The following is a 23,935-nucleotide window of genomic DNA, read 5'->3' as shown; positions in this document are numbered from 1 at the left end:
TAGTAATTACCAACAACTAATTACTGGGTAGAGAGACCCAGTTGAAAAGATAAGAAGAAATATGATAGAAACATAGCTACGGATTAAATATTTTCTTTAATCACTTCCTGAGTGATTAATGAAGAGTTATCCTTTTGAAATTAGGTAAGGAAAGTTCCAACTTCTATAAAAATTCTGTTATAGGTGCAACAACCAAGTAGTTGTTCATAATCATGGAAAGTTCAACTAGGATTCTGGAAGAGAATCAAATCTATAAAGACTGGAAAATTATCTCTTCTGATTAATGAATCAGATTAAATAAGTACATTTCTTCGTGTGTGTGTGCTTAGTTGCTCAGCTGCATCTGACTCTTTGTGACCCCATGGGCTATAGCCCGCCAGGCTCTTCTGTCCATGGGAATTCTCCAGGCAAGAATGCTAGAGTGGTTGCCATGCCCTCCTCCATGGGATCTTCCCAGCCCGATGTCAAACCCTGATCTCTCTCATTGCAGGCGGATTCTTTAATGTCTGAGCCACCAGTGAAGCCCACATTTCTTCATAGTCAATGACAGATACATTTTCTACTCACTAATTACTCTGATAACCAACATTGTAAATAGTCTTTCAGCTCCTTTGAAGGTCTATGACATTGCCCATACAGCACTTGAACGTCTTCTTTATTTTATGGTTATTGCAACATTATTTTTATTTTTAGATTGTGAGCTCCTTAGGAGCTGAAGTGAATAACAGAGTAGCTGCTCAATAAAAATTAATCTTTCAACAAACATTTACTGAGTGTTTATGATATGCCTAAGAAATAGGATAGTATCTGCCTTTAGGAAATGGTGTGTTAGTGAGTAAATACAGACTGCAACTTTTCTGAATAGTTCAGATCCTTTCTGAAAGAAATTACATTAAGTAAAGAATTAAACAAGACTTTTGTTCTTTGAAATTAAAAGAGAAAATCATCACTTGGTTGAGTATGATTCATCAGAAAAAGCAGATAATTTTGGTTTAAAAATAAAGATACGTTTTGGTGACAAAAGTCAAATGGAAGCATATAATGCATCGCTACAAATATGTAGACCAAACTTCAAACTTGAGTGTATTGATACTGAAACACATAACATTTAGTCAAAGAAGTCCCAGAAATCTTTAGAAGTCTTCACATAGTGGCACAATACAGTTTCAGTTAGAGATATACTTACACTTAAAGTTCTAGAGATTTTGCTACCATAATGAGAACTTATATGTCTAATACTACCTCATATTTGTCAGCAATAATGAGCTCCCTTTCACGTTAAGCTATGCTCCCGAAACCCTAGATCTGTAAGGTTTTACTGATATTCCTTTTCAGTTATGCATTGGCGAGTTCACCTCTGCTCTGTTCTATTCACAGAATAAATGGAAACCAGGAGCCAAGCATATACTGTGTTAGTTAAAGGTTTACCAAAAGAGTTCCCATGGTTTCCTTTTCTCACTAAATGCATTCCCGCATGCTGGAAAAGATCTCTGAAGCGGAATGCATCCTGGCCTTTAGGCCTGAGGGGACATTATTTCAAGCATATCAGGCTGCCTGGTCTAGTGCCTTTTACATGGGAAACATCTAAAGACTCTGTTCCCTCACAAAGATTTCAATAAAAATCCAAATGAAATTGATTCCTCCTTTGGCTTTGTTTTGATTTTGGAGATAGACACTCTGGCATGTTTATTCACTTACATTGTTTTAGCTCCCACAGCTAAACACAAGGAAGAGGAAGCAACCACAAATAGTTTGCTTACACAAACTGACACTGGCTTTTTAAAATCGTGTGCCAGATTTCATTTTATTAAAAAAAAATGTTATTGCAAGTCCATTAGTAAGGGCTATTTGTAAGCTCTATTGATTCCTAAAATTAATATAGAATAACAGTAATGCTTTCTTGCAAATATTTAAAGTGTCATAATTTCATAGGGTTAACTTCAGTGAGTCTAAAGGTAGTGCTCCATAAATCAGGTAAAAATCACATGCCAACTTCTAATCAGTAGAAAGGTAGGCTTGTTGCTCTATTAATCCAAGTGTGATATCAGACCATAGAAGTGGTTTGCCCCCTTTGGGAATGTCATTTGGTGATTTTCTAATTAATGCACTACTGTGAGCAAAGGTGACAGGTTAACGATAGCAAGAACGAGAACATGCTCAGTTTTCACTGAAACTCTCAAACGCTGAGTCACGTGCAGTTTCATTTATTTTGCATGTTTGGCAATCTTTCCTCCCCAGTGGAACAATAAACATCAACTTGTTACTCTGAGAGAAGCTTAGAAAAACATAGTTGACATAAAGTTACTCTCTATTAATTTTTTTTCCTTTTGCAAAGACTTTTCCCCCTTTAGCAACATGATAAGAGTTGTGTTTTATTTTGAAAAGAGCATGTTCAAACTTCCCCACAAATATTTCAAATTTGTGATGGGCCACTAAAATGCCAGATCTTGGATAGTTCTGTTAATTCATTTTTTTTTTTTTCCAGGATGATAGATGAGACATACTGGGGAGTGGGATATATTATAATCTGGAATTTATTACTTGAATGGAGACTTTTTAATGGTACTAAGATGACTTAAGACAATCACAGTGTGTTTTGTTCCAGATTTGTTTTCCGACACCAAACTTTCTCAGGAACACTTATATTATAAATTCGGTGTCCTTGTAGTTACAACCATGATAATTTTAATATGGGTAGTTCATGCTACATTTTCCCTTTTCCAGTTGACTGAAAATACAGATAAGATCAGTGGACACTCTCTGCAGGCTTTTTAGAGGCAAAGCTGACGTCCGGGAAGGCTTTGGTGGGCGGGTTCTGCTGTCGAGTCCCCCTTGTGAAGGAACCTTCTGTCCTGCAGTGGGACTGCAGCTTCTTGGAAAGGGGAGCCATTTATCACAGTCCTAAATGAAAGCATTCTTTAAACACAAATGTCTTTTTCTCCCTTTGTCTAATTACTGAGAGGAAAAGTGAGAAGGAAATGTCAAAACAGAGAAACAGTGGTGTATAGAGAGAGCAGCCACTCTGGAGCTCAACCGGCTTTTGTGAGGGTCTGGGCGATTTGTCAAATGGTTGTGGCATAAGTCAAACTCTGAGGTTGAAAGGTCTTGACCTAAGGAGTCCTGGAATCAGACAGTGTAAGCAAGGGGTCTGCTAGAATTTTCAGCTGTAGTGGAGATGAACAATGATGGGAGCTGGACATCACAAAACCTCATTTGCATAATTCAGGTAAGTAATTTTATTGAAACTGACAAGGATGTGACAGGCTAAGAAAGAGAAGAGAACACAGTCTTGCTGGGAACCACTAAGGCTCCTCAGTTAGGTATGTGAAAATAAATGACAGCTAATCTCTTCACTAAAAATCTGTAAACAATGCTTTTTTACCCAGGACTCACCCATGACCTTTTGTAGAGCTGGCTATAGATTCTTTAGTCTAGTTTTCCTGAATATAGAAAGCAGAAGGGACTAAATTCAAATCATGTTTTATATTTTAACTAATAATAATTACTTCCCTCGATAGAGGCTCTTTCCAAGGCCTCTACATTAAGAAATAAGGTCTATATTAAGAAATAAAGAGTAGAGAATTTTTTTAAGTGGTTAATCATCAAAGGTTTGAGATCAATGCTAGATAAAATCTTATTTCTTAAGAATGTATATTTTTGGGGGGAAGATTTTAACTTGAGTAACTTGTACTAAGAACCTAAAAAGTGAAATGCCTTTAGCTCTTGAGGTTGCTAATATGTGTATAAGAGATCATATTAATATTTGCTGGTTAATTTTTTTAGCTTTCTTTTTTCTCTTTATATTTCAGAATGTGGATTTAAACAAGGCATACATTTAATATTGTTGCATATATTTTAAAAATGAAAATATTTAATTCCTAACAATTATATGTTGTTTTGATTTCTGATAAAATCTTATAGCATCAGCAAGATCTCCAGATTAGATTTTATATGGCTTGAATATACCTGTCCCTAAAAAAGCAACAAAAATGATAAGATTATCAGTAAAAAGATTTTCTTATTTTAGATAAGAGAAACTAAATTCTTAAAAGCACTCTCTATGTCCTTTATATTTGGTTTCACTTGTATGTGTGGATCACCAGGAGACAGCTACATATCTTTTACAAATCCAGGCTGCTCAATAGTCATTGGTGACTTTTACAGGCAAGGGTAGTAATGGATGGAAACAGCAATCAGCCTAGAGAAGAATGCTACTCAAACCTAGTTTGCCAGAAGAGAACCATGTCTGCTGTGCCCTTCAAACATACAAAAAATATGAAAGTGACTTAGTCAGACACAAGTTGCAAAATCTCCCAAGCATTTTTGGGTAGCAAGTACACAGTTACTCCTTCTGCAGTGGATGGAGCACATATATAGTTTGGTCGACAAAATGTGGATCATTCCATCGAATGGGAAGCAGTTGAGAGTTCTGGCTAGATCAAATGTGGATCTCAGTATTATAAGCAGTCTAATGCATAATTCATGAGGCTTAATGAATATTCCAATTCATGACAGCCAACTGGCTCCATAGGTCACACCTCCTAGTCTCATATAAATAAAGAATGAGATACTGGAAAGCATACCAGCTGAACCAAACTGAGTGCCAAAAACATGCATATTAATGAGGCACTATAATAGATACTTGACTCTTTGGAAGTGCCTATATTGGTTTCCAGCTACAGAGGGAAAGAAAGTTCACAATGTACCTTTAAACACACCATACTGTGTACCATAAAATACAGCTCTTTCTATGAAATATGGAATCAAATTATACTGATGTGATTTCAGATTCAGTCATTAACTCCATAACATCCTCTGACACTTCCAACAACATTGAAACATTCTGGAAAGAACCCCCCCTCGCTCCCATATTCCCGTGCAAGCCTCAACTTGGTAACTAGGGAGAGGAAGTCCTTCAACAGTGCTGTTCTTTTATGCGTTCTGTTTAGACCTTGGATCAGGATGAATGGTAGCTCAGATGAATGCATTTGTGCCATTTTTCTTGGCCCCAGACTATGTTTCCTCACTACCATGACATCTGAACAGAAGGAGAAAACATCTCCCCTTTGTAGCAGGCTAATTTAATTTGTACCTTCCACCTAGGGGTAAATATGTTTGTCTGTCTGTCTGAGCTTTTTGCCTACTTTCTTTTCTCACGGGAAACCCTACTGAGTCGAAAGCAGGAAATTGCTTAGTGCTCTAACTTTATTTTAAAGTAATTTAATTTTAAACCTTCTCACACCCACCCTAAAGTGAAGCAACTGTTGGAAGCCCCTCGGGATACCCTTAATGACTTCTGCATGTCTCCTGTGTCACAGATGTCAAGGCTTCTTGTTTGGAGGTATTGTATCTTTCGGAATAGATGATTTAAAAGAGACTGCTTTGGGCTGTTTTACCCACAGAAGATGTGCATTCATTTTAAAATCATGAAGAACAAAATCTTGCAGCTTTTACATTGACCCACATCCTTTCAAATCCGTATTATAAATCATTGATTTTCATTTCATCTTAACTTGATTTGGGGCATTATTTGTGGCTTGACCTTGTTTGATATAGAGAGTTCATCAAAGATTCAAAAATAACAACAAACATATTTTCTCCTAAGTAAAATAGCAGTAATTCATTACACAAAAGCTTAGAAGTATCTAGGCATGTGATCTATTGTTACCATTTCTCAGGGCATTGCAGATATCTCAGTCCATTTCAGAGTGGATGTCGTAAATTAAAATTTCAATGAGTAGTAGTCTACTTATTAATATAGGCCTATATATATAGAGGGGAACTTCTCTTTCACCTGAAATGCACTTATCAAAATGTAATTTTGTTTTTCCAAATTGTTTTAATAATTTTCAAATGAACTTTAAGAAAAGAAATTACTTCTTTTTTCTCAGGTTTGTGAAAACATTGAAATTAATTCTCTTTTGTGGTACTTACATTTCCCTACATCACTTTTATTATTCAGAGATAGAGAGCTTTGTTGATAATTGCACATTACAAAAAATACACGACTTGTTTAAAAGAGAAAAACAATTTTATCAAAATAATTTTATTAATTCCTATTTAATGTAAAAGACTATTCTAGAATATATTATTGGCGTATAATATGGAAATCTTTAACTGCTTCCGGCCAGATTGATTCTTTTTTATAGTACAGTGCCGTCATAGATTTCCATGCATACAATTTGAAGAGAATCAATCATAGTAATAGTGTTAATGATGAAGTTTATTAACTGAACCTGAGTTCTGAACAATGTAGTTAGTTCACAAGTAAGCTTATTAAAAGAATCTTATGTTACTGGGTAAATACATTTACAAATTTCTTAGCTTAAAATACCCACATATTCTCATGTGAAGCCACATATTCAAAAACCTATGGAGAGAGAGAGTTGTTTTCTGAAGAAGAATAATGGGAAAGAATATTACAGTTGGGTATAAGAATTTTCAGTACTTCCACTTCATATCGATGTTCCTCCAAAATATGCCGAAAGATTGCTCAATACTAAAAGTATCGTCAGACGACTTCACTCCTAAAGCATTTCTGTTGATAAGGAAGCCGAATCTAGTTAGCGTGATTTAAATTAACTAGAAATTTGAGCATTTGATTGTTGCTAGGGAAATTTTCATCTTTTCAGTCTCTAAATTGACACAAATTGACTGCTGCAGAAGATGAGACCTATCTTTAGCGTAATCACGTGGCATTTCCAACTGAATCCAAAATTGCACATTAAACCTTGCCATTAGTATGCTAGAATCTAAACCTGGGATTGGCAAAGTATTTCTGCAAATGGCCAGGTAATAAATATTTTAGGCTTTGGGAGCTACATATAGTCTCTCTCATATATTGCTCTTTGTTTTGTTTTACAACCCTTTAAAATTTTAAAAACCATCCTTAGCTTGAGGGCCATATAGAAACAAGTCATGGGCCGGATTTGGATCACTGACCCGAGTTTATTAAGCCCTGATGTAAGCTTTTAAGACCTTGTTACTGTAGCAAAACATCTGCTTATCCTCAGTCACATTGTTATACAGATGATCATTTTAAATTCAGAATGTCTTTCTTTATTTTGTATTGTGCTATGACTCATGAAAGAATATCTGGCCTTAGAGATATTTGTGTGTGTGCTCAGTTCAGTTCAGTTCACTTCAGTCACTCAGTCGTGTCCGACTCTTTGCGACCCCATGAATCGCAGCACGCCAGGCCTCCCTGTCCATCACCAACTCCCGGAGTTCACTCAGACTCACGTCCATAGAGTCAGTAATGCCATCCAGCCATCTCATCCTCTGTCGTCCCCTTCTCCTCCTGCCCCCAATCCCTCCCAGCATCAGCTTCTTTTCCAATGAGTCAACTCTTCTCATGAGGCGGCCAAAGTACTGGAGTTTCAGCTTTAGCATCATTCCTTCCAAAGAAATCCCAAGGCTGATCTCCTTCAGAATAGATTGGTTGGATCTCCTTGCAGTCCAAGGGACTCTCAAGAGTCTTCTCCAACACCACAGTTCAAAAGTATCAATTCTTTGGCACTCAGGTTTCTTCACAGTCCTACTCTCACATCCATACATGACCACAGGAAAAACCATAGCCTTGACTAGACGGACCTTAGTCGGCAAAGTAATGTCTCTGCTTTTCAATATGATATCTAGGTTGGTCATAACTTGCCTTCCAAGGAGTAAGTGTCTTTTAATTTCATGGCTGCAGTCACCATCTGCAGTGATTTTGGAGCTCCCCAAAATAAAGTCTGACACTGTTTCCACTGTTTCCCCATCTATTTCGCATGAAATGATGGGACCAGATGCCATGATCTTCGTTTTCTAAATGTTGAGCTTTAAGCCAACTTTCTCCACTCTTCCTCTTTCACTTTCATCAAGAGGCTTCTTAGTTTCTCTTCACTTTCTGCCATAAGGGTGGTGTCATCTGCATATCTGAGGTTATTGATATTTCTCCCGGCAATCTTGATTCCAGCTTGAGCTTCATCCAGCCAGCATATTGCATGATGTATTCTGCATATAAGTTAAATAAGCAGGGTGACAGTTTACAGCCTTGACGTACTCCTTTTCCTATTTGGAACCAGTCTGTTGTTCCATGTCCAGTTCTCACTGTTGCTTCCTGACCTGCATATAGGTTTCTCAAGAGGCAGGTCAGGTGGTCTGTATTCCCATCTCTTTCAGAATTTTCCATAGTATGTTGTGATCCACACAGTCCAAGGCTTTGGCATAGTCAATAAAGCAGAAATAGATGTTTTTCTGGAACTCTCTTGCTTTTCCATGATCCAGCGGATGTTGGCAATTTGATCTCTGGTTCCTCTGCCTTTTCTAAAATCAGCTTGAACATCAGGAAGTTCATAATTCCCGTATTGCTGAAGCCTGGCTTGGAGAATTTTGAGCATTACTTTACTAGCATGTGAGATGAGTGCAATTGTGTGGTAGTTTGAGCATTCTTTGGCATTGCCTTTCTTTGGGATTGGAATGAAAACTGACCTTTTCCAGTCCTGTGGCCACTGCTGAGTTTTCCAAATTTGCTGGCATACTGAGTGCAGCACTTTCACAGCATCATCTTTTAGGATTTGAAACAGCTCAACTGGAATGCCATCACCTCCACTAGCTTTGTTCATAGTGATGCTTTCTAAGGCCCACTTGACTTCACATTCCAGGATGTCTGGCTCTAGGTGAGTGATCACACCATTGTGATTATTTTGGTCTTGAAGATCTTTTTTGTGCAGTTCTTCTGTGTATTCTTGCCACCTCTTCTTAATATCTTCTGCTTCTGTTAGGTCCAGACCATTTCTGTCCTTTATCGAGCCCATCTTTGTGTGAAATGTTCCCTTGGTATCTCTAATTTTCTTGAAGAGATCTTTAGTCTTTCTCATCTGTTGTTTTCCTCTATTTCTTTGCATTGATCGCTGAGGGAGGCTTTCTTATCTCTTCTTGTTATTCTTTGGAACTCTGCATTCAGATGCTTATATCTTTCCTTTTCTCCTTTACTTTTTGCCTCTCTTCTTTTCACAGCAATTTGTAAGGCCTCCCCAGACAGCCATTTTGCTTTTTTGCATTTCTTTTCCATGGGGATGGTCTTGATCCCTGTCTCCTGTACAATGTTGTGAACCTCCGTCCATAGTTCATAGGCACTCTATCTATCAGATCTAGTCCCTTAAATCTATTTCTCACTTCCACTGGATAATCATAAGGGATTTGATTGAGGTCATACCTGAATGGTCTAGTGGTTTTCCCTACTTTCTTCAATGTAAGTCTGAATTTGGCAATAAGGAGTTCATGATCTGAGCCACAGTCAGCTCCCGGTCTTGTTTTTGTTGACTGTATAGAGCTTCTCCATCTTTGGCTGCAAAGAATATAATTAATCTGATTTCGGTGTTGACCATCTGGTGATGTCCATGTGTAGAGTCTTCTCTTGTGTTGTTGGAAGAGGGTGTTTGCTATGACCATTGCATTTTCTTGGCAAAACTCTATTAGACTTTGCTGTGCTTCATTCTGTATTCCATGGCCAAATTTGCCTATTTCTTGACTTCCTACTTTTGCATTCCAGTCCCCTATAATGAAAAGGACAACTTTTTGGGGTGTTAGTTCTAAAAGGTCTTGTAGGTCTTCATAGATCTGTTCAACTTCAGCTTCTTCAGTGTTACTGGTTGGGGCATAGACTTGGATTACTGTGATATTGAATGGTTTGCCTTGGAAACGAACAGAGATCATTCTGTTGTTTTTGAGATTACATCCAAGTACTGCATTTCAGGCTCTTTTGTTGACCATAATGGCTACTCCATTTCTTCTAAGGGATTCCTGTCTGCAGTAGTAGATATAATGGTCATCTGAGTTAAATTCACCCATTCCAGTACATTTTAGTTTGCTGATTAATGTCGATGTTCACTCTTGACCACTTCCAATTTGCCTTGATTCATGGACCTGACATTCCAGGTTCCTATGTAATATTGCTCTTTACAGCATCGAACATTGCTTCTATCACCAGTCACATCCACAACTGGATATTGTTTTTGCTTTGGCTCCATCCCTTCATTCTTTCTGGAGTTATTTCTCCACTGATCTCCAGTAGCATATTGGGCACCTACTGACCTGGGGAGTTCCTCTTTCAGTGTCCTATCATTTTGCCTTTTCATACTGTTCATGGGGTTCTCAAGGCAAGAATACTGAAGTGGTTTGCCATGCCCTTCTCCAGTGGACCACATTCTGTCTATGTGTGGGTATATATATACAAATAAATGTGTTCTAACTGGTGTTAAAAATGTTAATTTTCAATACTTATTCACAATATCCTAAGAACTGCTATCTTTATCCTACTCTACATGATACTCTTTTATTAGAAATGGAATCTGTGATAGTGATCGTGGTGGGGGTTTAGACAACTTTCCACAAAGTATTAGCTTTTCCACAGTGCTGCAAAGTGAATGATCCTATGTACACATTTCTTCTTTTAGGTAAAATACTACAAAATATATTATACTCTTGGAATTTTTGTTTAACACACATTTAAAGCCAAAGTCTCTTAATTCTAAACAACACAAGACTTGAAAGAATTCAGGGTATTATTTCAGTAATTACTTCAAATATATCCGTAGAATACAGTGAGTCTAATCTTTAGACTAAAATGACTTAGATTTTCTCTGACATACCCCCAAATAGGATGTCTGAAAAGGCAAAACTCTCATCTTTGTGAGAATGGCATTCTTTAAATCAAAATATTTGGATGAAGAGAGGATTATGTTTAAAATATCAAAATGTATTATTCAATCCCCTTTCCCCACCTTCATCATCAATGCAGTATATATTTAATGACAGTGCTTTGGGCCAAATTTTCTTTGCACCCACAGCCACAGATTGTTCCTGCACTGTCCATCTTTCCTAGGTTCTGCACTCATTATCTTCTCTGTGTTTTTGTTCACAGCGCCTGGGGATGGGGCTACTCACCCAACAAGTGCAGAATGTGAAATAGAGATTTATCACTGGGTGATGAGGGGAAGCGAATTTTGCCTTTAGGCAGGTTGTTATTTTAAAGCGGTGCCAAAGATATGATTTCATTTTACAGCAATACTTAAGGTCTAACATTTTGTCTTAAAACAAAAGAGATCATAATCTAATGGCCCCAGGATTGATCCCTACCAACAGCAGAAACGCAAAGGCTACTCAGACTCTGCCAAAGGCGGTTGGTAATGCAGGGGTGCCTTTACTTTAGAAGTGTTGTAAGAACCATTTAGCATCAGGCAAAGAACTGGAAGGATGAATATTTGGTGACTTATTCACGATCTTTGCTTTTTACAACAAAGGCTATATTGCATCTGACATGTGCATGCCAGGGATTGCTTTTGGCTCTAAGGATATAACATGAAGACTGGCTTGATTCTTAAGTGGGCTTCCCTAGTGGCTTAGGTGGTAAAGAATCTGCCTGCAATGCTGGAGACCTGGGTTTGATCCCTGGGTGGGGAAGATCTGACTCTTGAGTATCACAGAATCATCTTTTCCTTCTTTGATTGGCTTTTTTTTTTTTAAATTTTCACATCATTTTTCTAAAGTCATCACAAAGTAGTCAAAAACTTTAAAATATGCGTAATTTGCTTCAAGTCCTGTAAATATCCTGGACTTGCCAGTAACGGCACTTGAGGTAATATCATATGTGAACTTGATTGTCCACTGAACTAGAACAGGATTGAAAAATCCCTCATCTATATTTAAAAATGTGTGTAGGTCTACACGTGCACCATTCTGTAGAAAGACCTATAGCTTCTTTCCGTGTCTAAGAATTCCATAATCCAAAAGAGATTAAGAAAGACTGAATTAGACTCTGCATTTCTCAAAGCAGGGGCTTTTCCACAAAAACTGGAATGCCAGTTTACTTATTCATCATGAGAGGTATACTTATAGAGAATACCAGATTCTTGAGTTCCTAGTTTCCTGCATTCTTACACTGTATGCATATCAACTAAGAAAGTCTAATTATAATCATTCTCTCTATAAACTTTTGTGTCCTCGCAGTCTCATTTCAAAGTCTTTTCTTAGTGACTTAGTGAGATTTCTGATGTTTTGTAGGCTCATCTCAAATTGTATTTTACTACAGAAGTGAAAAAATAGTATAAAATTCAAATTGTCTTTGAAAGGTGATCCTTTTTTTAAAAAAAATTTTTATTTATTTATTTGGCCACACAACTTGTGGGATCTTAGTTCCCTACTAGGGAACTGGGCCCTCCCTGGTGAGAGTGTAGAGTACAGAGTCCTAACCACTAGACAACCAGGGAACTGCCAAAGGTGATCATTTTTTAAGGCCCAAGAAATATTTGTCAGTATGATGAGAATGGAATTAAAAAAAAAGAACCATGGCACATCATCAACTTTTAACATTAGTCATAGCATAGTTTCCCTGGAGAAGGAAATGGCAACCCACTTCAGTACTTTTGCCTGGAAAATTCCGTGGTTACAATCCATAGGGTCACAAAGAGTCAGACACAACTGAGCAACTTAACTTTCACTTTCTAAGGATCAACACTACATACATCTCTGTAATGAAACAGAATTTGGACAGGATCCTACCTGAAACTGGAGAAGGCAATGGCACCCCACTCCAGTATTCTTGCCTGGAAAATCCCATGGATGGAGGAGCCTGGTGGGCTGCAGTCCATGGGGTCGCTAAGAGTCGGACACGACTGAGCTATTTCCCTTTCACTTTCATGCATTGGAGAAGGCAATGGCAACCCACTGCAGTGTTCTTGTCTGGAGAATCCTGGGGACGGGGGAGCCTGGTGGGCAGCCATCTATGGGGTCGTACAGAGTCGGACACGACTGAAGCAACTTAGCAGCATTAGAGAGCATAGTTTTAGACATTAATGCTTTTTAGGAAGTGATGCTTATGAGCCCAACATGCATTGGAAAGCAAGAGAGCAAGCTCTTTCACTGAAGGGTAAGCTCTGTTGTGGGGTGGGGGACAGTATTCTACTCATTTTTGTAAGCTCAATATCTAGCACTGTATTTGACACACAGTAGAAACAAAACTTTTTTTTGACTTACAGAATGAAATAATAAATGAAGAACTTTTGAACAAAAAATAAAGGAAGGAATGGAGAGTTTGGGTGAATTTTAAGTTCCTACAGTGAAATTTGAGTCTTCATTTGAAGGAGAATAAATTCTCTAGGATGTTATTATACTCCATGACCTCCAAATGTAAAATTTACCTTTTATTGACATTTCTATCTACAATCTTCTTAGGGTTGTAGCAGCTTTCTCAATAATATCTCACATGGATATAACACTCTGAGTTCTTCAAGTATTTTTAAATTTACCCCTAGTTTGACTCCTCAAAATAAATAATTGATGAGAGAGATCCTACTTCAAAGCAGAAATAACTAATCCAACTGGTTAAGTGAATTTTTTTTAACACAGTCATGACTTAATAAACAAGAGTGAAGATTTGAACCCAAATCTTTGAATGTCAAGTGCAGTACTTTTTCTTATATGAAGTCAAAATTAAATTTAGCTAGATAAATGAATATTTAAATACAGTCACCACAATACATCTATAATTAAATGGATGTACTGAAACCAAACATTCGATAAGTCTTCTATAGAGTAGGGTGGAATGGTAGTGGAGGAGAGACAAGACCAAATATTATACAGACAACATAACATCCCACTCTAAAAGACAAAACGGTCTTCTTACATTATCAAAATAACATTATCATATCTAATAAAACTGAAAATTATTCCTGAATATTATCTCATGTCTGATCCATTTTCAATTCCCAAATGTACACAAACTATGTTTTGCAAATCTAAGCTGTTGCTCAGTAGCTTTTTGGTGATATTGACTTGCTGAATGACCTTCAATAGTACAGATTTCCCACGTTGGTGGGGAAAATTCTGCTCTCCCCTGAGTCCTTGTGTGACAGGACTATTTTGAATTAATGAAATGATCTTTCAATAACAGGATCAGCCAACCTTTTTTTGTCAGATAAAGCATCAAATTCATCTGTGCTAGGAGTGGGTCACTGAACCAAACAGATCTTTGAGACTACAAAGCCACCTATCCTGAATTCTTACATTTTTTGCTTGCAAGATACTTGTCCAAAGTGACTGAGGGTAGAGTCTGGGGACTTCTCTGAGATTACCAAAGACAGGACATATGACTGTTTTTGTGCCTCCTTTTAAATAATTATTTGATATATGATAGATACTGATTTAAACTTGCTTTCCCTACAGCATTCTACTTGGCAGAGAGGCTATGAAGGGAAAAAATGAAACAAAGATTTGAGTTATTCATTTTATCTCAAACTTCTTTTAGTGTAGATAATAAATATTTGACTACATCAATACCAAAATCCATGCACATAGCATGAAAGAAACACATAAGTGAATATAAAATTACTTTCAGACTTTCCTTTCAGTGCCAATGAGTACTGGAATTATTTGGTCAGACTAATAGAGCCTCACACAAGCAGTGTGTAGAGATTGATAGATTTTTAGATATTGGCACGTGTACGTTTATAGCTATTGACAAAGCTTAACTCTTTTCAAGAACATTCCAACTATTATTGGCATTCTGTTTTATCCGTTGACACTCAACATGATGTACTGTGGAAGACTTTAAGACTTGCAGTGTTTGACTAAGCTTTACAGTCATTAATGTTTAATCACTTACAATTCAGTAAGCATTGTGCTTTCATTTTTTATGTGGCTTGTTTATCTATGTAAAGTAAATCAACAGTGCCTTTCTGATAGTCTCCCAGTACATTTATAATCAGTTCCATTTAGTAATAAGTGATGAATATGAATACAGCGACTATTTGGAATTACTTTATCACTTATATACATTCTAAATTCAATCTCCCCTTCACAAAATTATGATAAAAGTAAATACCAGCCAAACTCTGCAAAGCTATGAACATACAGGAGTAGAGGTTGGGAAGAGACAAAGATAATATTATCTTTTTTTCCTAATGTACTGTTTAACGTGTGTGGTATGACATGGACCATGTCTATATTAGAAACAAGAAAAATGGCTATATTAGGTATTGAGAGGGTCAAAAGTCTGTAGTGTCCATTCTTAAGGACAAGTGGAACTCACTCCCTTGAATGGTTGCCCTGAGGACATAATGAGTGGACCTTGAGCCACAGTTCTGCACATGCCACCTCAGTGAATGCACACCATTGTATCATCATCTTCAGGGTCCTGGTGAGCAGGAGAATGCACTTGGCCAACGCTGGGGGAAATGAGGACACAAAGAACCCAATTCAAGCAAAGAAGAGTGGGTAGAGGACACATGTGTTGAATTTTAAGAGACTCCTGGCATTTGTATTTACTTTTTGTTTACATTTGGGCTTTTACAGAAATGCTGAAGTGATTTTGCAAGTCCTGTTTATAAATTGAAAGGCTGGAAATATAGATAAAAGCACAATTTGTTACTTAAGAAAATTTATGAGCATTTTTGGAAATATTTTTTTTGAAAACACACTAAGAAATAATTGAAAACTATTCATATAACAAATAAAAATATTATTTCCTTTTTAAAACAGCTCTTCAAATGGAAAAATACTGACTTTCTCCCTTTCGTTAAACTGGTCCAGAGTGTGAACAAACAGGTCATGGTCAGGCTGATAGACAACCAGTTACACTTTATTGCTGTCAGAGTCCCCTATTGTGTCACAATCACCTATGACAGCAAGAAAAAGAATTCTCATGCATAGCTGTTTTAAAGTCTGAATTTGTTCTTTATTCTGTAGAGTTTGGATACATACTGTTTGAATATTGACAATGCATTTCGTGATCAATGAGGGTGACAGAAAGATGTAGCAGTAAGCAGAGGTTCAGAAAATTGGATCCATTGTAACTTTCAATAGAATAAGGCAAAAGGCATATTTTTGAGGCCAAAGCATGTCTATGCTGACCTGAAGGGTAGCCATGATGGAAATGCCCGCAGGAGAATGGCATAGCTGGTCTTCTGCTGCCCTGATTCAGTTTGGCTGGTGACTATTCTCCCCCTGGAATTGTCCTATTGTATCCACTTCAGCCTGAGTGCATAGACCTGCCTGGGCAGTTAGCTGTCAAGGCTGAATATATAGTCCATTCTTGGAGACCATTCTAGGGCTGATTTTCCAAGGGCCTTGATAAGTGGCAATGTCTTACTTCACATGCTTGCTTCTTTGCAGATGTGTATTTCTGCAGTACATCTATGACTCCTGATGTGTGCTGGCCTGGATTAATTTTTCTTTTTGCTTCCACTGGGTCAATGAGTCTCTAATTTATGTGCATCAGCAAATCTTTGGAGCTTGTTACAGATTCAGATTTTTAGGCCCAAAGATGTCTGGATGGGAATCCAGATTGTCTCTGGGCCCTATATTTAGAAATTACCACTCTAGCAATTGAAATAAAGAAATAGAGATTTCTTTTAGATTTTTCTTTTTGAATTAATCAGTAAAAAGTAGTTTCACTTATCTAAAATATTAGAAAATGACCCAAATAATAATTAAAGCTTTATCCAATACAGATTAAAACATTGATAGAAATCACATTAAATTAATTTTGTTCTACATGATGGTAAAGTTGTGGAGCAACTCACTTTTTTATTCAGAGAACCCTGATTTGGTAAGATATACATGGATGTGAGAGCTGGACTGTGAAGAAAGCTGAGCGCTGAAGAATTGATGCTTTTGAACTGTGGTATTGGAGAAGACTCTTGAGAGTCCCTTGGACTGCAAGGAGATCCAACCAGTCCATCCTAAAGGAGATCAGTCCTGGGTGTTCTTTGGAAGGAATGATGCTGAAGCTGAAACTTCAGTACTTTGGCCACCTCACGTGAAGAGTTGACTCATTGGAAAAGAAGCTGATGCTGGGAGGGATTGGGGGCAGGAGGAGAAGGGGACGACAGAGGATGAAATGGCTGGATGGCATCATTGACTTGACGGACATGGGTTTGGGTGGACTTTGGGAGTTGGTGATGGACAGGGAGGCCTGGCATGCTGTGGTTCATGGGGTCGCAAAGAGTTGGACATGACTGAGAGACTGAACTGAACAGCCATGTTTTGCTTTACTATTTATTTTTTGTCTAAAACAATTGAGATTCTTTATTCATGCACTTAGGAAATATTTTTGAACCATTCAAGACAAAGCATGCAAGATAATAGATGGTGATAGACAGGGAGGCCTGGTGTGCTGTGATTCATGGGGTCGCAAAGAGTCAGACACGACTGAGCGATTGAACTGAACTGAACTGAAGCAATACATTTTTGAGAGATCTGAAACTCTCTAAGAAAATACTTTGTATGTCACCAGGTCATGGCTGTTTCTCTAATCACTCATTAGCACTGATGATGAGTGGTTTTTTCCTTAATTTTTGTTCAGTTGCTAAGCTAATACAGAGCTTCATGGTTGATTTATTATTATTTTTTCCTTTTACTACTAGAGAAAGTAAATATTTCTTATGTCAATTGGTCACATATTTTTGCTTCTTTAGATTTTCATTGTACAGAATTTTCCCATTTTTTTTTCTTTCCCATGGAGGTGTTAGAGTTTTGACTCTTACTTTGAAAGCGGTCTGCATATATAAATTATATTAACCCTCTTATATTGAAAATATTTTTACATTTAAAAATTTTAAAATGGCATAGCAGATGTTGCTAAATAAACCAAAATAAAGTTTTGGAATCATTTTTATCACATCAGTCAGGCTGCAACTTCAATAGACAGACTTTTTATACAAACGGAAACCAACTATTTATAATTCCTGGGTATAGTTTTAATTTTTGTGTATTTTTTTAAAAATGGGAATGCATGTAAGAATTAAAGATTTTAAAATTTAAAAAAAAAATTGGATTTGTAATTAAGTAGCATTTTTTTTAATGTGCTTTAAAACAGTGTTGCAGTTTTGAAATCATTTCTTTAAAGAATTCTCTGAAAAATCACTCTGACCCTGTAGTCTTCTGGGATATAAACATTCTGTATCCAGTAATTGCAAATAGCTTAGACATTGCAGGTTTACTTCTGTAGTTTGCTGTGTCTGTTCACAATTGTTTGCTTCTGCTTTTAACAGTACCAGGTTCCTGGTGTTACATCCCTGGGCCTACTTTAAATTAATTTGATTGTCTTCGGTGTTCAGATGGGACACAGTTAGTGGTAGTTTCTGGAGACATAAAACAAAGTTAATCGTATATAGACATAAAAATTAAAACTCAGCTTCAAAACTTAGAGTAGAATTGTATTAGACATCTCTGTCCATCTAGACATACTGGCCTCTTTGCTGTTCTTAAAATAACCTGAATCCACTTCAGCATCAAGGCCTTGCGGTTCCTATTCCCCGCTCTCAGAATGACCTGACCCTCAACTTTGCATGCATTGTTCACCATATCATTTCACTGAAGCTTCTGCTCAAAGTTGACCTCCTTAGAGAGTTTAAAAAAGAATCTCTATCCCTGTAGTATTCTGCTTCATTTTTCTTAACGTTATTTTTCATTACCTAGAAATTCTTATATAATATGCAATTTATAACATTATATGTGTAGATTTATCTCTATATATGTGTTTTATGCATATTACAGCTCCTAAAATACTTGTTAAACTAATATACAAGTAAATCTAAAGTAATAAAATTAAATTCTATATAGATTTCTTTTCAAATAGCTTTTATTTTCAAATCTCACCAGTGCGAGATAACACCAACAAAATAGGGAACTGGGCAATAGGAATGGACATTTTGAATATAAATTTATCTTTGTGCCCTAAAACTCAACCAAATTTTGCATAGTAAAAAAAGTTAATATTTTCTCAATAATTTGTTAAATCTACTTAATGTGATTGACTGGCAAATGATTTTTTTTTACTCTTCATATACATAAACTCTTCCTCAGTTTGATGCTCTGGGCACTAAAAGAGGCTATTGATTATATAATTATAGCCCAACTGTTGCTTCTGTTTAAAAAGAACTCCACTTCCCCTATTTATTATTGGTATCAGCTTCATTGGCTTGATTAATTTCCCAGAAGCAAACGGAAATGTAATACTCGACACTGGACTTCTGAGGCTACTCAAAGTCTTGCTTTATGTTTTTTTATGATTGACTTTTTAAGCTCATCAAATAGAAGTTTATTTCCTAGAATTCCTTAGCATTTATTTTTTAAATTTTAATTGGAGGCTAATTACTTTACAATATTGTGGTGGTTTTTTGCTATACATTGACATGAACCAGCCACAGATGTACATGCGTCCCCTAGTCCCAAACCCCGCTTCCACCTCCCCGCCCAGCCCATCCCTCAGGGTCATCCCAGCGCACTGGCTTCGAGTGCCCAGTTTCATGCATTGAACTTGGACTGGTCATCTATTTCACATATGACAATATACATGTTTCAATGGTGTTCTATCAAATCTTCCCACCCTCAGCTTTTCCCACAGAGTCCAAAAGTCTTTTCTTTATATCTGCTTAGTATTTAGATAATGGTGAAATGGCTGTGTTTTCTGACAGCTTATTGTTTATCTTTGTTGTATGGTTGTGAAGTTGTAGATAAAAATATTAAAGAAGTCTTCTCTCTCTCTCAATATATGTGTGTGTGTGTGTGTATATATATGCATGTATATCTCCTAGTTCTGTCTTTTTATCAGATAATGAATGCTGTAACTATTCTATTCTATGAACTCTCCTTTAAACCCCCTATTTGACTGCCTTTATTATTCATTTGATACTTAATTGTCTTATGTTAAATATATTCCCCATCTATCATTTTAACTAGATAGTTAGTTCTTTGGGGGCAGACACCGTACCTTATTCTTCTTAATTGGTATCCCCCAGTGCCTAGTACAGCATCTAAGACAGTGCTGAACATGTGCTACGCAGTAAACAATTTTCTTAGGAGTTTGACTTCTTTGAGTTTGATCTATACTTTTGTGTCGCCGTGACTCTATCCTTACTGCTACTGATTAGTTACTGTTCGTCATATTAAGGACTTACTTTTGACTGCTTACTCTCTTCCAAGGTTGTACCAAATGTTTTCAATACTTTTTTTTTTTTTTAAATCTGAATGTCACACTGACTTTATGATGAAGGGTCATTTTATAGGTGGGGAGACAGGCCTGATAACCTGCAAGTCTTGGTCCAGCTCTGATTTGAATTCAAAGTCTTACTGGCTTCCCCGGACTGAACATCTGGGTCATCTATCTGAGCAGTGAACCCTGTACCTCTAACAAGAGACTAGACCAATGAATAAGGACCTTGACATGTTCCTTCTTTTCATGACAGCCACCAACTGTTCCTTTATCTTCTCTTTTTGTCTTTCTTGTGAAACAAAAATATTATTTCATATCTTGAGACTAATCTTGATACATAAATTAGAAACATGAATAAAAGGCAAAGATACGAATCATAGTGTGATCATGAACCTTAATAAAAGTTAATTTGAAAGTTAAGTCTTTTTCCTAAACCCTTACAGTGGACTGGGTAAAATTCTTTTAAAAAGGATTTTGTTTAAACTTTTACCCTGTTGGGCTTTTTCATGAAATACCCACAAAATGAGATAGAACAAAAACAAATATAAACAAAACAAGTGGGCTTCTTTATATCAGTAAACTTATTTAAAATGTTGCCTTTATTGTTGAATGCAGTAAGATATCTTTGCATTTTTCCAACTGTGTTTTTTCTACCCCAAGGGGAAACTGCTTTGAAGAATGCAGCAAATTATTTTGTATACTACATCCAAGGCTACTGAACCAGAAGAATAAGGACATACTGCTTGTGAGTTCAGCTGGATCAATAGCTCAGCCCTGGGATTTGCTCGTCGGCTGGATACTGAATGAAAAGCACTAAGCTGCCAGTTTGTACCATGGATATAGAAGACCTCAATGCAGCCAAGAGACATTTTTCATAAGACAGAAAGCAGCTTACCTTTAAAAATGTTTAGATATATGAGCACACAACATACAGAGACTATGAAACGTACTTGCAGATATTGTACAAAATTCTCCCTTCCTGCCCTATTACTCAAGAGAAAGAATGTGTAAACACACACACACACACACACACACACACACACACCCCATATATAGAAATATATATTTGTAGAATGCCTTTTTTCCAAAGACCTCAAAGCACTCCACAATATGATCAAATCCTTTCCTGCGTCTCTGTGAGTCAAGAGTAAGTGTTTGTGATTACCAATTGATATTTTTTCCTGCTGGGGCACATCACATAGCTGGCCAAGCAAGTTCAGGAGGAAGCTTTCTCAATCTCTCACTTTCTCAACTGCACTCTTCACCATCGTAGGTTGTCTGGTCGCATAATGTGTGTGAAATTTGATGAGATATCAAACCAGAGTTCTGATAAGGAATTGTTTTTGTCTGCTTTTCTGCCAGTCCTAGTTTTTTTCCTCAATAAGCATCTGTATTGTTCCTGGTATCATAGCAGCAAGATAAGCAATCAGATCTATTAGATGGGAGGAAATCAGGGAGAAGATATTAGATCCAGGCTTTCATGCTTAGCTTGAAATCTCTGCAGTTCTGTCACTGTTGTGAACATAAAAGACTCTCTGAAGTGGTATTTAGAAACTTCCCTGAGAAAAAGGATAATACAAACAAAGCAATTAAAAAATGGAAAAATAAAAGTCATCCAGCTAAAAAATAGATCTGCACCGAGGCAATAAAAAGTTTCTGGCAATTGGCTGCACTTATTATTCATTCCTTCTTGTCCGTACTTAGAGTAGGAACATGCAACCTAGAATCATGGGATAAGAGAAAGCTTTCAAAATCCCATTAGGCTCAACTGGCATTCTGCAACAGCCCACCAGGCTCTGGTTGGGGCCCCATGAGAAACTGTAAGAGAAGAAGTCATCTCTTTGTCCATGCCTTTGGCATCTCCCCTGACTTCAGCTTTTGCTTTAAGCAGTGATACAGTGACTAAAATGATAGAAATAATGGCAAACAAAAGTGTAAATAGCTTGATAAGACAAATCCTCCCACTGTAGTAAAAAGGAAAATTCTGCTTTGATTTCATAATTTATCTGCTCATTTGGCTCAGGACTTTGAGTCTGATCATCAACCCAGGAAGTGAGGAGGAATTTTCTTTCTTCCCTCCTTCCTTCCTTTTATCCTCCCTTCTTTCCTTCCCCCTTCTCTCTCCTCTTATCTTTCAAAATAATGGTTCTTTGACTTTTTTAAAGAAGTGAGTAGTGAAAATTTGCTATACCTGTGCTGAGAATGTGACCTTGGGTCACCTAAGTGTTGATCTCTCTCTTTACTCAAAGTATTCTTTCTAGAAGAAGCACAACCAAGTGGTCTAAAGTGCAGTTTAACTAATGGCTAATATATCACAATCTTTGCAATTAGTCAAATGTAGGTCCAAATTTCTGCTTAACCTGCTAAACTGTATGTCCTTGGGTAAATTGCATAATGTCTCCAGGCCTCAAATTTCTCCACAGTAAATTACTAGTAATAATGTTTATGTTGTAAGGTTGTGGTAGGGATTGCATTACATACTGTATATAAATGGCTAATTTCAGTGCCAAGCATCAACTAAATCCTTAATAACGGGTGTGTGACTGGTAATTCTTGATGGTCCCAACTGTTCCTCTTTTCTTACCACCAATAAAAACTTTCAAATAAGTGGACTGTCAAAAATTGGTTTGCTTATGGCAAAGACACATTGATATGGGTACTATGGCTATTTGCATGGATTTCTTCTCACATCTACGGTTTATGTTGACATTTGCATGCTAATTCTGAGTGGCATAGTCCATTTTGGTAGGAACCAAAGAAAGATACGAAGACAGACCAGAATTGAGATGGAAAAGGCCAAACTGAAAGGCAGAATAGGAAAGAGGAAGGCCACAGTGTAATAGGAAAGCCAGGTGTGTTGAAGCAGAAAGTGTAGAGGTTAAAACCCTCTGTATTTAGTGTTAAGGGTCTCTGTATTTAAGCTCAACTAGTTTCAAATTTTCCTCTGCCACTTACTATTATTGTGGCCATGGGTGAAGAATTTAACTTCTCTAGGTTTTCTCTTTTTTATATTAGAAATGTAAATTTTAGAATATTAACTACTTCAGGCAGCACTGGACGTATTAAACAAGGATAATATATCTCAATTAAACTGAGAGCTTTTTTCATCTTCTCTATTGGAATAACGTTACTAAACACCCTGTGTAATCACATCATTCACAGCATCCAAATTATAGAACAGAGATACACATAACACAAACAAATAATGGGCTAAAGAAAAAAGTTAGACACTCTTAGTGAAAACTAAATTATTTAAATAAAATCTTAATGTCTTGTGTTTTGTTACTTATACAAATTCCCCCAAACAACTGAAGCGTTCAGTTCAGCACCAGATCTGAGGGTGCCTTTCCAGTCCCTAACCACAAGCACATAATACTTTTACTAATAGAATTTAAAGTCTATTCAAAATAACTAAGGTATTTGTACTAAAGGTATTTGCACCAACATCCACGTCAACCACCTTTGTTGGCTAATGATGGACTCCTGACTGATTCTATTGAGACCTTAAGGAACAACCAGTTCATCAATAGTACATAACACTATTTAAGTGGACAGTAAATTGTACTGAGCTCACATACTATTTAGACCAGTAAACATTCTATAAAATAAAGCCTTCTTAGCATCTTTTCAAATATCTGGGGGGAAAATGCTATACATAATAAAATATTTTAAATGGGATTGCAAATGTTTACCTCAGCCCATGCTTAAAGAATGAACCCTGGAAATAAGAGGGTTAACAAATAGACTTTATTGTTTGGCTTTATGGATAGCACAGCAGTTTTTGTTTGTTTGTTTGTTTGTTTTTTTTAGATATATGCTTCCCTGGTGGCTCAGGTTCGATCCCTGGGTGGGGAAGATCCCCTGGAGAAGGAAATGGCAGCCCACTCCAGTATTCTTGCCTGGAGAATCCCATGGACTGAGGAACCTGGTGGGCTGCAGTCCACAGGGTCACAAAGAGTC

The 23,935-nt window shown here is 36.9% G+C and overlaps 1 long non-coding RNA gene across 1 annotated transcript; it reads left to right on the top strand.

The window, feature by feature from the left end:
• The first annotated feature begins 2,983 nt into the window (after nucleotides 1-2,983).
• On the top strand, nucleotides 2,984-22,597 carry LOC121819677 (uncharacterized). The gene is made up of 2 exons (XR_006060031.2): nucleotides 2,984-3,226; nucleotides 20,636-22,597. It is a non-coding gene; the product is annotated as an uncharacterized LOC121819677 (long non-coding RNA).
• The last annotated feature ends 1,338 nt before the right edge of the window (nucleotides 22,598-23,935 follow it).

This window comes from Ovis aries, chromosome 5 (assembly GCF_016772045.2).
Source record: "Ovis aries strain OAR_USU_Benz2616 breed Rambouillet chromosome 5, ARS-UI_Ramb_v3.0, whole genome shotgun sequence".
Lineage (NCBI taxonomy): Eukaryota > Metazoa > Chordata > Mammalia > Artiodactyla > Bovidae > Ovis > Ovis aries.
The sequence above is the reverse complement of the archived record's forward strand: the minus strand, read 5'-3'. Positions and strand labels throughout refer to the sequence as shown.